The sequence below is a fragment of the Ceratotherium simum genome, chromosome 11 (assembly GCF_057802395.1).
Source record: "Ceratotherium simum simum isolate JZ-2026a chromosome 11, ASM5780239v1, whole genome shotgun sequence".
Classification (NCBI taxonomy): Eukaryota; Metazoa; Chordata; class Mammalia; order Perissodactyla; family Rhinocerotidae; genus Ceratotherium; species Ceratotherium simum.
The window spans coordinates 37,490,636-37,503,375 of NC_141910.1; the positions used below are offsets into that span (position 1 = coordinate 37,490,636).

At 35.4% G+C, this 12,740-nt stretch overlaps 1 protein-coding gene across 3 annotated transcripts in view; it reads left to right on the plus strand.

Moving 5' to 3' along the window:
- SRBD1 (S1 RNA binding domain 1) overlaps positions 1 to 12,740 on the plus strand; it is a 213,504-nt gene that overhangs the window by 96,773 nt on the left and 103,991 nt on the right. The window lies entirely within an intron of this gene.

The following is a 12,740-nucleotide window of genomic DNA, read 5'->3' on the forward strand; positions in this document are numbered from 1 at the left end:
ATGACATGTATCCATCGTTATGGTATCATACAGAGTAGTTTCAATGCCCTGAAAATCCTCTGTGCTCTGCCTATTCATTTTTTCCTCCCACCTCCCCAGCCCCTAGCAACCACTGATCTTTTTACTGTCTCCATAGTTTTGCCTTTTCCAGAATGTCATTTACTTGTAATCATACAGTATGTAGCCTTTTCAGATTGGCTTCTTTCACTTAGTAATATGTATTTAAGTTTCCTCCATATCTTTTCATGGCTTGATAGCTCATTTCTTCTTAGCACTGAGTAATATTCCATTGTCTGGATGTACCACAGTTTATTTATCCATTCACCTGTTGAAGGACATCTTGGTTGCTTCCAAGTTTTGGCAATTATGATTAAAGCTGCTATAAATATCTGTGTGTAGGTTTTTGTGTGGACATACGTTTTCAACTCCTTTGGGTAAATACTAAGGAGCATGATTGCTGGATCCTGTTATAAGAGTATGTTTAGTTTTGTAAGAAACCATCAAACTATCTTCCCTTGTGGCTGTAGTCTTTTGCATTCCCACCAGCAATGAATGAGAATTCCTATTTCTCCACATTGTCACCAGCATTTGGTGTTGTCAGTGTTTTGGATTTTGGCCATTCTAATAGTTGTGTAGTGGTATCTCCTTGTTATTTTAATTTGCATTTCCCTGATGACATTTGATGTTGATCATCTTTTCATATTCTTATTTGCCATCTGTATATCTTCTTTGGTGCAGTATCTGTAAGGTCTTTGTCCCGTATGTTAATTGGGTTATTTGTTTTCTTGTTGAGTTATAAGAGTTCTTTACATATTTTGGGTAAGTCTTTTATCGGATATTTTTTGCAAATATTTTCTCTCAGTCTGTAGCTTATCTTCTCACTCTCTTGACATTGTCTTCTGCAGAGCAGAAATTTTTATTTTTAATGAAGTCCAGTTTATCAGTCATTTTTTTCATGGATTGTCCCTTTGGTGTTGTATCTAAAAACTCATCTCCATACCCAAGGTGATCTAGGTTTCTCCTGTTATCTTCTAGGAGTTTTATAGTTTTACATTTTACATTTAGATCTGTGATCCATTTTGAGTTAATTTTTGTGAAGAGTGTAAGGTCTGTGTCTAAATTCATTTTTCTTTTTTGCGTGTGGATGTCCATTTGTTCTAGCATCATTTATTTAAAAGACTGTCTTTGCTGCAATAGCCTTTGTTCCTTTGTCAAAAATCAGTTGACTATATTTATGTGTGTCTATTTCTGAACTCTCTGTTCTGTTCCATTGATTATATGTATGTTCTTTCACTAATACCTCACTATGTTGACTATTGTAGCTTTATATTAAAATAGTCTTGAAGTCTGGTAGCGTCAGTCCTACAGCTTTGTTCTTTTCTTTCAATATTGTGTTGGCTATTCTGGGTCTTTTGCCTCTTCATATAAACTGTAGATTTAGTTTGTTAATGCCCGTAAAACAACTTGCTGAGATTTTGATTTTGATTGTATTGAATCTATAGATCAAGTTGGGAGGAACTGACATCTTGACAATATTGAGTCTTCCTATTCATGAACATGGAATATCTCCCCATTTATTTAGTTCTTCTTTGATTTCATTCATCAGGGTTTTGTAGTTTTCCTCACTTGTACATAGATCTTGAACATATTTTGTTAGAGTTATACCTATGTATTTCATTTTTCTGTCTGATAATGTAAGAAGTAATGTGTTTTTAATTTCAAATTCAACTTGTTCATTACTAGTATATAGGAAAGCAGTTGACATTTGTATATTAACCTTCATCCTGCAACCTTGTTATAATCACTTATTTGTTCCAGGAGTTTTTTTGTTGATTCTTTCAGACTTTCTACATAGACAATCATGTCATCTGTGAACAAAGACAGTTTTATTTCTTCATTCCCACTCTGTATACGTTTTATTTCCTTTTCTTGTCATATTGCATGAGATAGAACTTCCAGTATGATGTTGAAAAGGAGTGGTGAGTGGGGACACTCTTGCCTTGTTCCTGATCTTACTGGGAAAGCTTCTAGTTTCTCACCAATATTAGCTGTAGGTTTTTTGTAGATAATCTTTATCAAGTTGAGGAAATTCCCTTTTATTCGTAGTTTACTGAGAGTTTTTCTCACGAATGGTGTTGGATTTTGTCAAATGCTTTTTCTGCATCTATTGATATGATCATATGATTTTTGTATTATAGCCTATTTATGTGATGGATTACATTAATTGATTTTTGAATGTTGAACCAGCCTTGCATACCTGGGATAAGTCCCACTTGGTCATGGTGTATAATTCTTTTTATACATCATTGAATTTGATTTGCTAATATTTCATTAAAAATCTTTGCATCTATGTTTGTGAGAGATATTTATCTGTCATTTTCCTTTCTTGTAATGTCTTTGTTTGGTTTTGATATGAGGGTAATGCTGGCCTCATAGAATGAGTTAAGAAGGATTCCCTCTGTTTCTATCCTCTGAAAGAGATTGTAGAGAATTGGTATAATTTCTTCCTTAAGTGTTTGGTCTTAGTTTTTTTTTCCCCTAACAAACCAATTTTTGTGAAATTGTAATGTGTCTTTCTTCTATCCCTGTACACTTTAAGGTACAAATAAGGATACGTTTATTGTTTTTGTGGAAATTATGTGCTCCTGTAAGCAGTTCAAACAGTATAGAATGGTCTAAAGGGGCCGGCCCCGTGGCTTAGTGGTTAAGTGCGCGCGCTGCGCTGCTGGCGGCCTGGGTTCGGATCCCAGGCGCGCACCGATGCACCGCTTCTCCGGCCATGCTGAGGCCGCGTCCCACATACAGCAACTAGAAGGATGTGCAGCTATGACAAACAGCTATCTACTGGGGCTTTGGGGGGAAAAAATAAATAAATAAATAAAATTATTAAAAAAAAAATGATCTAGAGAGCAATATATAAAATTATCTGTACCCCACCATCCAAGGGTCATAATCATTATTATTTTGGTGAACATGATTCCAGATATGTCTGTGTTATGTATGTGTGTGTTATACAATTTAACATTAATGGATACTTGTCTTTTCTCCCACTCATTAATGTGTTATAGATAAATAACATATTTAAAGATTCCTCATCATTTTTAAGGACTACTGAATGGTATTTTATTGCATGTGCATATTTTATGGTACTTTTTCAGAATATGAACTTTTCTTTCTAGGGGTACTATTAAGCATACGGCCCTCACCTCTGAGAACAACTCCAACTGCTAGTTATCCATAATATTTACTTTGAAAAAGAATAGTATACTGTCTTATAGTTTTGTTTATACATTTATAATATCTGTTTTTCTCTCTCCTTGAGTGTAACAGATTCTGATTTTAACCCTTGGTACAATCTGTATATTTAGTAGTTTATCTCAAATCCTTTCTTAGAATTGAACACGCTAAGTTCTGGCACTTTGAAATGAGTTTATTAGATCTCTCCCTTTTTTCCCCCTTGTGTTTAGAGTCAAGGCTGAGTACCTGACTAGGAGTATTTTTTGAATGGAGGAAAAGATAGGTAACAAAGAGGACAAGACAAGGTTTGCTAAAGAACATCACAATTATACCCAGGGATTCCCTGTAGAGTGTGTCTCTGGGACTTGTCATGGAGTGAATCAGCCAGCATGCACAGTGATTATGAAAAGGTGATTTTATGGCCTGCCTCTTGATGATAGATTTTTTTAAAAATGTGGTCTTTCTGTGTATAAAGATGACTTAGAAATATCAAAATTCTTAAATAGTGTTTCAGGTCTTTCTTAACTGCTGGTTTTACTTCTTCATATAACTTATTTTGATTTTCATACCTACCCTTTATGGCAGTAGTTGGTGAGATCGAGGAAGAAAACTAAGTATCACAGTGATTGGTGAGGGGTGGTGGTGGTGATCGAGTCACTGCTTCCTTCCTTATACATGGTAGGTATAGTGCTAAGTCTGAGAGCACAGACTTCAGAGTCATCCAGGCCTGGGCTATCTAACTTTGGGCAAGTTTCTTAATCTCTCTGAGCTTCAGTTTTCTAATTAGTAAAGTGAGAATAATAATACCTGCCTCTCAAGAATATGAAAATTACATGAGATACCTATATTGTGCTGAGTATAGTAGATAGCTCAAAGTAGTGGTTAAGAATAAGGGCTCTTGAGTCAGGCTATCTGTATTCATATCACAACTCTGCCATTTACTAGTTGTATAACCTTCGCAAATTACCTAACCTCTCTGTACCTCAGTTTCCTCAACTGTTATATGGGATAATACCATATTGTTGTTGTGAAGATTAAAGAAATTAATACATATGTAGCACAATAGTGTCTGACCCTATAAGTGCTAACAATCTGTAGCTAATAATAAGTCTTCTTCATTCTGAAGTGGTTTCACAGTTTATGTACAATGGGATATAATTTCATCTACTCTCTCTTGTTCCCAAATTCTCACTGGATTTGCTGTCCTTGAGCTTGAAACACTGTTAGTTTCCAAGTGGCTGTTAGTTTCCAAGTCATATTACTCAGTGCTATGTTTTCACATGAGATACAGAATTAAAATTAAAGAGTAACATCCAATGATTAAAGGACTGAATAAGGATATTTGATAAAGAGTATGGTCTGTCGTAGCTGTTCATAATCTAAGACAGACTTGGAGTTTTTGGTCGAAAATGCTTTGAACATTGTTAGTGCTATAAAATTTGTAGGGTATAAGGAAGTTGTTAATTTTAAAAGTGGTTTGAATGAGAATTGGAACACTTTGAAAAGCATTTATTCTAGAGAGACTGTGATGAAAGTAGATATTTCCTCTGGAAACCCTGACTCAGACTATTCACTGATTTCCATAATATTATAGCCAGAAGGTCTCAGACAGTTCTAACACCCCCAATTCCATTTTATTCTTGCTGAGAAGGGTCCAGAAGTGTGACATATATGTATCTTCATTCCAGTCATGGATTATGTAGGCATGTAAGAAAATTATTTTGCTGTCTAATTTTAGCTTGAAAGTTAGCTAAACTAAGTCATAGTTAAATTATCTATCTTGGGATGTGTTTCTGAATGATGTTTTTGCACTTTAGGAAATATATGTGGTAGCAAAGTAATCTTTTTTCCTTTTCTTTCAAAGGTGATTTACCAGATAAATTTTATTTCTCACATTTGTTTTTTATTGAGATTCATACCCATTTACTTGTGAAATTACATTTGTTTTATTTAGTACTGCTGGTTATCCAGGATGCTACCTCACCACAACAAATTGTCCCTGCTTATGTGCTTTGTCAGTAGGTTACTGCTTCGTAGAATGTGATTTCATAAACTGGGACTTTGTGAAGAATTAAGTTATAGGAATTAATACTCTTAATTAGTAAGAATTTCCAATAGTTTGTTCCCTTATAAAAAAAGGTTGACTCCAGTTAAAAATCAGGAACCTTGCCTGCAAGTATTGACTTTAGGACTTTTACTTTGGAAGTATTTTTACTTTATAGTAAATCACTTTGTGTTATGTATTTGTAACTTAAATCACAATGTATTTTTCTCAGAGGCGAATAAAAGTAGATTTTAGTAAATTCCTTATTTCAGACTTTTTTGTCATAATTTTCCATGGGTTTACTGCTGCTTACTAAGTACCTTTCCACCGTTCTTATTTATTTCTTACAGTAACCCTCTGATTGTAAGTATTAGAAGCATTTTACAAGTGAGGAAACTGACCTGCAGGCTGATATGGATTAGAGTTAGTGGAATGGGGACTCAAGTCCAGGTCATCTGATCTTAAATCTCATGCTATTTCCAGCACACAGTGCTGCCTTTTCACCTCTCTATTGTTTGAATATGGTAGATGTTTCTAGAAAGTTTGACCTAAGGGAATAAACTTGCCTATTTTTAACACTCTTAATTTTACCTTTTACCTTTGATTATTTATTCGGAGATGGTGCAGACAATGGCAAAAAACTTCTGAACAAAACTGAGTTTATATTCAGATTAATCCATTTTCATCTTTTTTTTAGCATTAAGGAATTTCCCTAAATCATACATAATATAGTATGGGAGTCAGAATACCCTCAAAGATCTAGTCCGACTCCTCATGTTCCAGAAGGGACCTGAGGTTCAATGATCAAGCCAGCCAGATTTTGTTCTTTGTGGGCCCTAAAACTCTTTCAAATAGTTTTTTATTAAGGTAGTAGAATGCAACACCTCTTTTGAATTTTCCATCTTCTTCAACTTTTAAATTCAGCATGAACTAAGTTTGTCTCAATGCTAAGTTGAAACTAATTAACTATTTCATTAACTGGTCAGGTTTTTTTTGGGGGGGCCGGAGATTAGCCCTGAGCTAACATCTGTTGCCAATCCTCCTCTCTTTGCTGAGGAAGACTGGCCCTGGGCCAACATCCGTGCCCATCTTCCTCTACTTTACACTGGCGCTGGGGCGCCTGCCACAGCATGGCTTGATGAGCGGTGCATAGGTCTGCACCTGGGATCCGAACCAGCGAACCCCGGGCTGCCGAAGCGGAGTGCACAAACTTAACCACTATGCCACCGGGCTGGCCCAGGTCAGTTTTTGTTAAGGGAACATTCTGGAGGAGTAGAACTTTTAAGGGGTAAATGAGTCCTCATTATGTAACTAGACTACATACTAATTGTATGTTCTCATCAGTACCTAGACTGTTTTTGAGCCTGAAATTTCAGCAGATGACAGGAAATAATCGCTGAGGGATTACCTTTGACCTAACACAGTTTTATATGATAAAGACTGTGGAGGAAGTAAGATCTCTCCACCACTTCTGGTCTGCTATCCTGTGGATATGACCTTGCTGGAGCCATGGGTTAAATGATATTGAAGAATAGTGGCATGGCCAGGAAGGAAAGAGTTCGAAGTTAGAGCTTGATTTCTTGCTTTTGTAGGGGAGGAAAAACTTTTCCTTGACTCTCTTAAGGTTCCTGGCTGGGCAAGACTCATGCCTTGACAAAAGCATGTGGTTCTGCATGCTACTTTGCATAAGAGATGGATATGGCAGTAGTGATGGGGGAGGAGAGAAAGGATTCAAATGTATTTCAGCCGCTTTGCAGGGTAAGGCAAAGCAAAGAAAATAGCCATGCTGTGTGTCTCAAAGGGCTCTTGTGTGGGTATTTCAACTTGAAAGGGGATTAACATTGGAAGTCTGTGATCATGTCAAACATTTGTAATTGAAGGTGGCTGTTGAAAATAATTCTTAGCATAACTGGATTCTAGCAATCTTGTTGATGATGAGGTGAGTGGAGTGAATAGGAAATGATCTGTTTGTCATCGCTTGAGCCACAAAGCCAAGAAGCTTAGTGTCCAGGAATGGAGACTTTAAAAAGCAGCAACATTGGGAAATGTTTGATAATTCGAATCAAAGAGGCTTTCTGTGAAAAGTGCAGACGGAATATACGTGGAAATATATACCGTTGAATTTTTGCTTTTAACATTGTCCCTTGCCACATTTAAAAATGAATCTTTTGATTACTTGAGTAGCCACAGGTCACATAATGATTTTTGCCCAACTGTAACCCTACATAACTTAAGTACATACCTCACATGACCTTATTCTGTGTAAGGCTTATTCCTGTTTGTCCTGTTGCCTGTGTTTCTGTCCTTTGAAATCAAGTTTCAGAACTTTTAGGGGGAAGGTCACGGACAATCATAACTCTTTCTAGGAGATGAACACAGCTCTCACTTCGGCGAGTAAATTGCAAATGTTGTACTATACAAATGCTTCTGGACTTGCAGGTGAAAAAGATGTAGTATGACTGGCTGCCAAAGATTATCTATTACGTCTGCGCACTTACGCTTCTAGTGAGTGAACACCTCTACGAGGCAGTCTCTGCGTGATATGCAGCTTTTGGAAAACAGCAAAGTGCACAGGAAATGTTTTTCTTAAGGATTTTATTTGCTCATACAAGACAATAGAGAAACATTCAATGATTTGTGATGGATTTTATTTTCTGAAGCACCTTCTACAACCTGAAATTCAGTTGGTTATTGTGCTAAAGGATGGGTGCACCCACCTTGTTGAAAGAGTGAGCAAGGGTTTCATTTGTCTTTGGTTTGTTGGTTCACAATCCTTGTGTATTTCTAGATCCCTAACCTTGGCTTTCTATAACTCTGTAATCCTAGGCAGTCATTCAGTAGGAAAACACTTGTGTTTCTCTTTTTTCTTTGTATATGTTCATTTAAAAGCCTTTCCAAAGGAATTGCAGCCTGCATGTGATTATCGCTATCAGTAGCACTTTAACTGCTGAGATGAAACTTTTCTTTTTGGACCCTGCTAATTTCACATATCAATAGAAAAAGAAAATTTTTCCCCATTACAAGCCCCAAGTTTACTAATTGGTAGCTGCTCTTTGGGTTGAGCTAGACTCCTTAGGGATGGCAGTTGATAGAATAATTTTTGACATTTTAATTTGATAAGAAACAATTCAGGGAAACAACTTAGACATGGGTCTGCAGTGAAGTCTTCTCTTACTATGACTGTGGCGCTCCGTGCAGGGAGTGCCTTTGAACATCTGCAGCACTTGGTAAACCCTGTGATCCATTTCATATGCGAGTTCAAGCTTATTGGCAGGTGGTTTCATAGGAGCTTCACCTAAAATACTCTTAAAGAGTTGAAAGACTTTTTTTTCTATAGATATTAGGATTTGAGGGCTAATGCAGTATATTCTAATCTTTGTGACAAAAACACAGCTTTCAGAAGGACAATAAATTTAGGTGTAAGGTGTAAATTTTAATACTTCCTTATTCTTTAATTATGTTACAGTCTACATCTTTCTAACTCAGAAGTATTATTTGCTTTAACAATTTGCCCCTGGCGCTTGAAAATGATGTGATAGATGAATTTCAGATACAGGTTATTTTTTGTTCTGTTGTGTATCTCTATATAAGGGAAAATTTATATTTTTAACTGATGAAGTTAAAGCTTGAAGCAAATATAGAGTGTACACACACATAAGCATGCATGCTAATTTATTTCTGAAAAATTATCTTAGAAGTCTGCATTTCTCAAAGTACATTGGGGAATATTTAAAGGGCCAAATTGGAACTGAAAAAGGTGTTTGAAAAATATCTGCTGACAGAAGCCTTGTTTCTAAGCCTGGGAAATAGGTTGAAAGAAAAGGAAAAAGGGATTTTTAGTTTCTTCTTTGTGTGTGCTTGTGTTTCTAATATGTAAAGTTTTGTTTTTTAACCACTAGATATAGTTAGAAATGGATACTCTCAAACTTGCTCATGAAGATGGTGATTTATTCCAGGTGAGGAAAATACATTCATTTTACACTAAAACCACGCCCCCCCCCCCCCCCCCCCCCCGCGATTAGGGTGGGTAGATGGTTTGGAGAAGCAGACTTCTTAGTGTCAGTTGGTTACATTATATTACTTCTTTACAAGCCATTATTAGTTTGTATCCTACCTATTTTAGTGAAAAATATTTCAGTGAAAAAAAATATTTTAATGGATTTGCCAGTCACGTATGCGTATGTGTGCGGGTACTCTCCCTCTCGCTTTCTCTCTCGCTCAAAAAACATGTATCTATCTGCTTCCCTTGCCTTCCTTCCATCCCTCCTTCCTTCCCTTTCTCTCTTCTTTCTTTCTTTTTTCCCCTCCCATTTAAATATGGGAAAAAGGTTAACATATTTCATATCATTATATCAGAATGCCTGTGACTGTAAATAATTTGTTTCACGAAGACTATGATTTAAATCATTTTTGTATTTATTTTTAGAAGAAACACCACTATTCAGTTTTCCTCTAAGAATAAAAAAGTCCAAGTTACATTAATATACACACACTTGGGTTTGTATTCTAACGTCTTTTTGTTTTTGTTTTCTTAACTTTCAAATGAAAATGATGTTGGAGTATGACTCTAAGAGTGTGATATACTACATTAATAATTACTTTAGAGTTTGTAATTTTACTTATAATTATAACTGGCCCAAGTTTAAGTTAGAAAACTTGAAATTAATAGGAAAAATTCATTGGAGCCCTTTGATATAAAATATGTTTTCAGAACAACATGAAGTCATTTAAAATTTACTTTGGAATGGAGACTTCATACTTAAAACAAACTTAGGAGAAACAAAATAATTTTAAAAGTTCTTTCAGCCATTGTGCACAGTTTCTGTTGGAGGTGATTGCCAGCACTGGGGAATCAGGAAGTCTGTAGTTTAAATTCTTCAGGATCAGATTATATTGCAGATTTTCTTTACGCATGGTGTTAAATACATATTAAGTGACAGCTATAACTTTCTTTTTCCTTCTTACCTTTGGGAATCTCAAGAACACAGCTTCTGCTTTCTTCTAATTTGTGTTATTTTTATATTTGTTTTTAATTTTCAAGTGTATATACCTTTAAATTACAATGTGACTAAATATCTGAACAACCTTCTAACTTTCTTTAGTATATTGTGTTTTAAAAATTATATAAATATCTACTGGCCAGATTTTAAGAATTTGCGGTAGGAAACTTTAGGAAGGGATGGAAGAGATGTCATTACTTTTAGTTAAGATTAGACCAGGAAGTTATGTTTACTCATTTGTTGGTTTTAGGGTCCTTTTTCCCCTGCTTATGATTTCATCTTAGCATTGAGAATTGTTGAGATAAAATACATTTGCCAAAAATAAGACCCAACAATTAACATTTCAAATTTCCAGGGATACCAAAAGAGATATTAGAAGATTTTGGAGACTTGAAGGGAGAATTGACTGAATATGGGCTTATTTTTAAGTTTCAGTGAATGTTCAGTGATTTTATTAAGCATAGTCTTTTGTGCTTTAGCTTCATCAAAGAAGTTGCAGTGAGTGTCATTAGCCATCTAACACTTAAGTGCCCTAGTTTGTACTCTTGCTTTTCTGTGGAGTGAAAAAACTGATGACTGTTAGTATGACTCTTTACACTGATATTAAAAATTATGAGATATGTGTATCTGGTTTGTCTTGGTTCTGTTTGTACTTCAGTTGAAATATGTAATAAATAACGATTCCAATGCAAAGCTTGTTCATTTCATGTGTCTATTTACCATTTAAGTGATTTTGAGCAATAAACATTCCTAGACAGCAGCATCACACTTTGTTTTTACCTACGCTCATCTTTACTCCAAACATGAACACAAATCGGTTTTTATCCATGTTAATGAAAAAACAAATCCCTATTTAAATGGGTAAAGCAGAAAAACATGAGGTGCTAGGAAGTCTGGAATCAATCAAGTTAGCAAAGTGTGTAGGAAAAAAGATAGCAGACGTGGAAAATAATTATAGCAAAATGATCATATCCATTTTTTACAGAAATTGAAACCTGCAGACTAAATGGTAAACAAGAAATTTAATTTAGAAAATTTTATGTTTATTTTATATTTTATTTATTTGTCTTTAATTTTATTTAGTACATTTAATTTTCAAACTGTAGGATATATATGTGAAAGTACTCTTAGCCCTTATACGACTGTGGGTCTGTGTTAACTGATATTTACTTTTATCCTTTCAGTGCTCTATATGTCAGTCAGCCTTAGATCTGAAAATACAAAGATGAAAAATTACTGGAGCAACTGCACAGAGTTGAAGAATAGTATTTGCTGGTTGCTAAAAGTCAAGGCAAGATAATGTGGGCGCCGCTGAATTGTTTTAGTGTGAAAATAGGCACAAGTATATGGCAAATAAATCAATTTCAGTGTTGTAGCCATAGGGAATAAAAATGTTGTAGAGAAAAAAACCAATTTTTTTGTGAGAGAATTAGAAGATCATGCTTGTTCTAGAGGCTTCCAAAGGTCCTTACATCAACACTATTTTATTTTTAAATATTACTAAGTTGAATCCAAGCGAAGTCCTGGCTTTTGTTTGTGCTTTGTCTTCTGAGATATGGAAGGAAATCAGGTGTTTTGAAGTATCAATCTTTGGCCCAGCAATCCCTTTGTATATTCCAATAGAGTATAATAATCTAAATGATATTGAATTTTCTTTTTCATGGGTGGATTATATCATTAACCGCATACTGCTCATCTGAGTGAATCCTAGTTTGTTTAGTTTCTGATGTATCTAACCAGTGACTTGATAATGAATGCTCCTCCCTAAACAAATAACCTATTTTTATGCTTCTCCAGCATCTCCTGCTTTGAGTATTTCTCAGAAATTATTACTATTTCTTAGACTCAGATCTGAGGAGAAACAAAGTAGGGGAAACATCATGCCAGTTATGTTGACCTTTGGGAATAAAAATGCTTATTGATTGGCCTTCACAAACAACTTTCAAAAGGCTCCAAAACTTTATTATTGGGAAAACTTGTGAAAAGATGATTGGGAAGAGAGGAGTGGGCAGAGGGTAGGTATTTAAATAGAAAGAAGTCTGATCTAACAGTCCGGAGACCAGATTTGTTTTTAAGTCTGGTTTCAGATGATCTTGGTCTAATTTTATTTAATTTTGGTTCTCTCTTACCCTGCAGGTAAGATGAAGCGAGTACTTATGATCCTGACTTCCTTATAGGAAGTTAGTTTGAGTTAGTAGATCTTAAAGCACTTTGAGAAAGCTATAAGTATTATGCAAATACAGGAGATTCATATTATTTACTTTAGAATAACTGAAAATGACCTTGAAAAAATAGTACCCACTTATAGATGAAGCAAAGAATTCTGTGGCCATTTTCTTCTCTGCATAGAAGGAGCTAGTTTGACCAAATTATCAGACAAACAGGATATGGACAGGTGCCATGGTGCTCTGCTGTTTTCCCTTTTGTGAGAGCCTTGAGTTGAATGTTTCTCTGGGCAG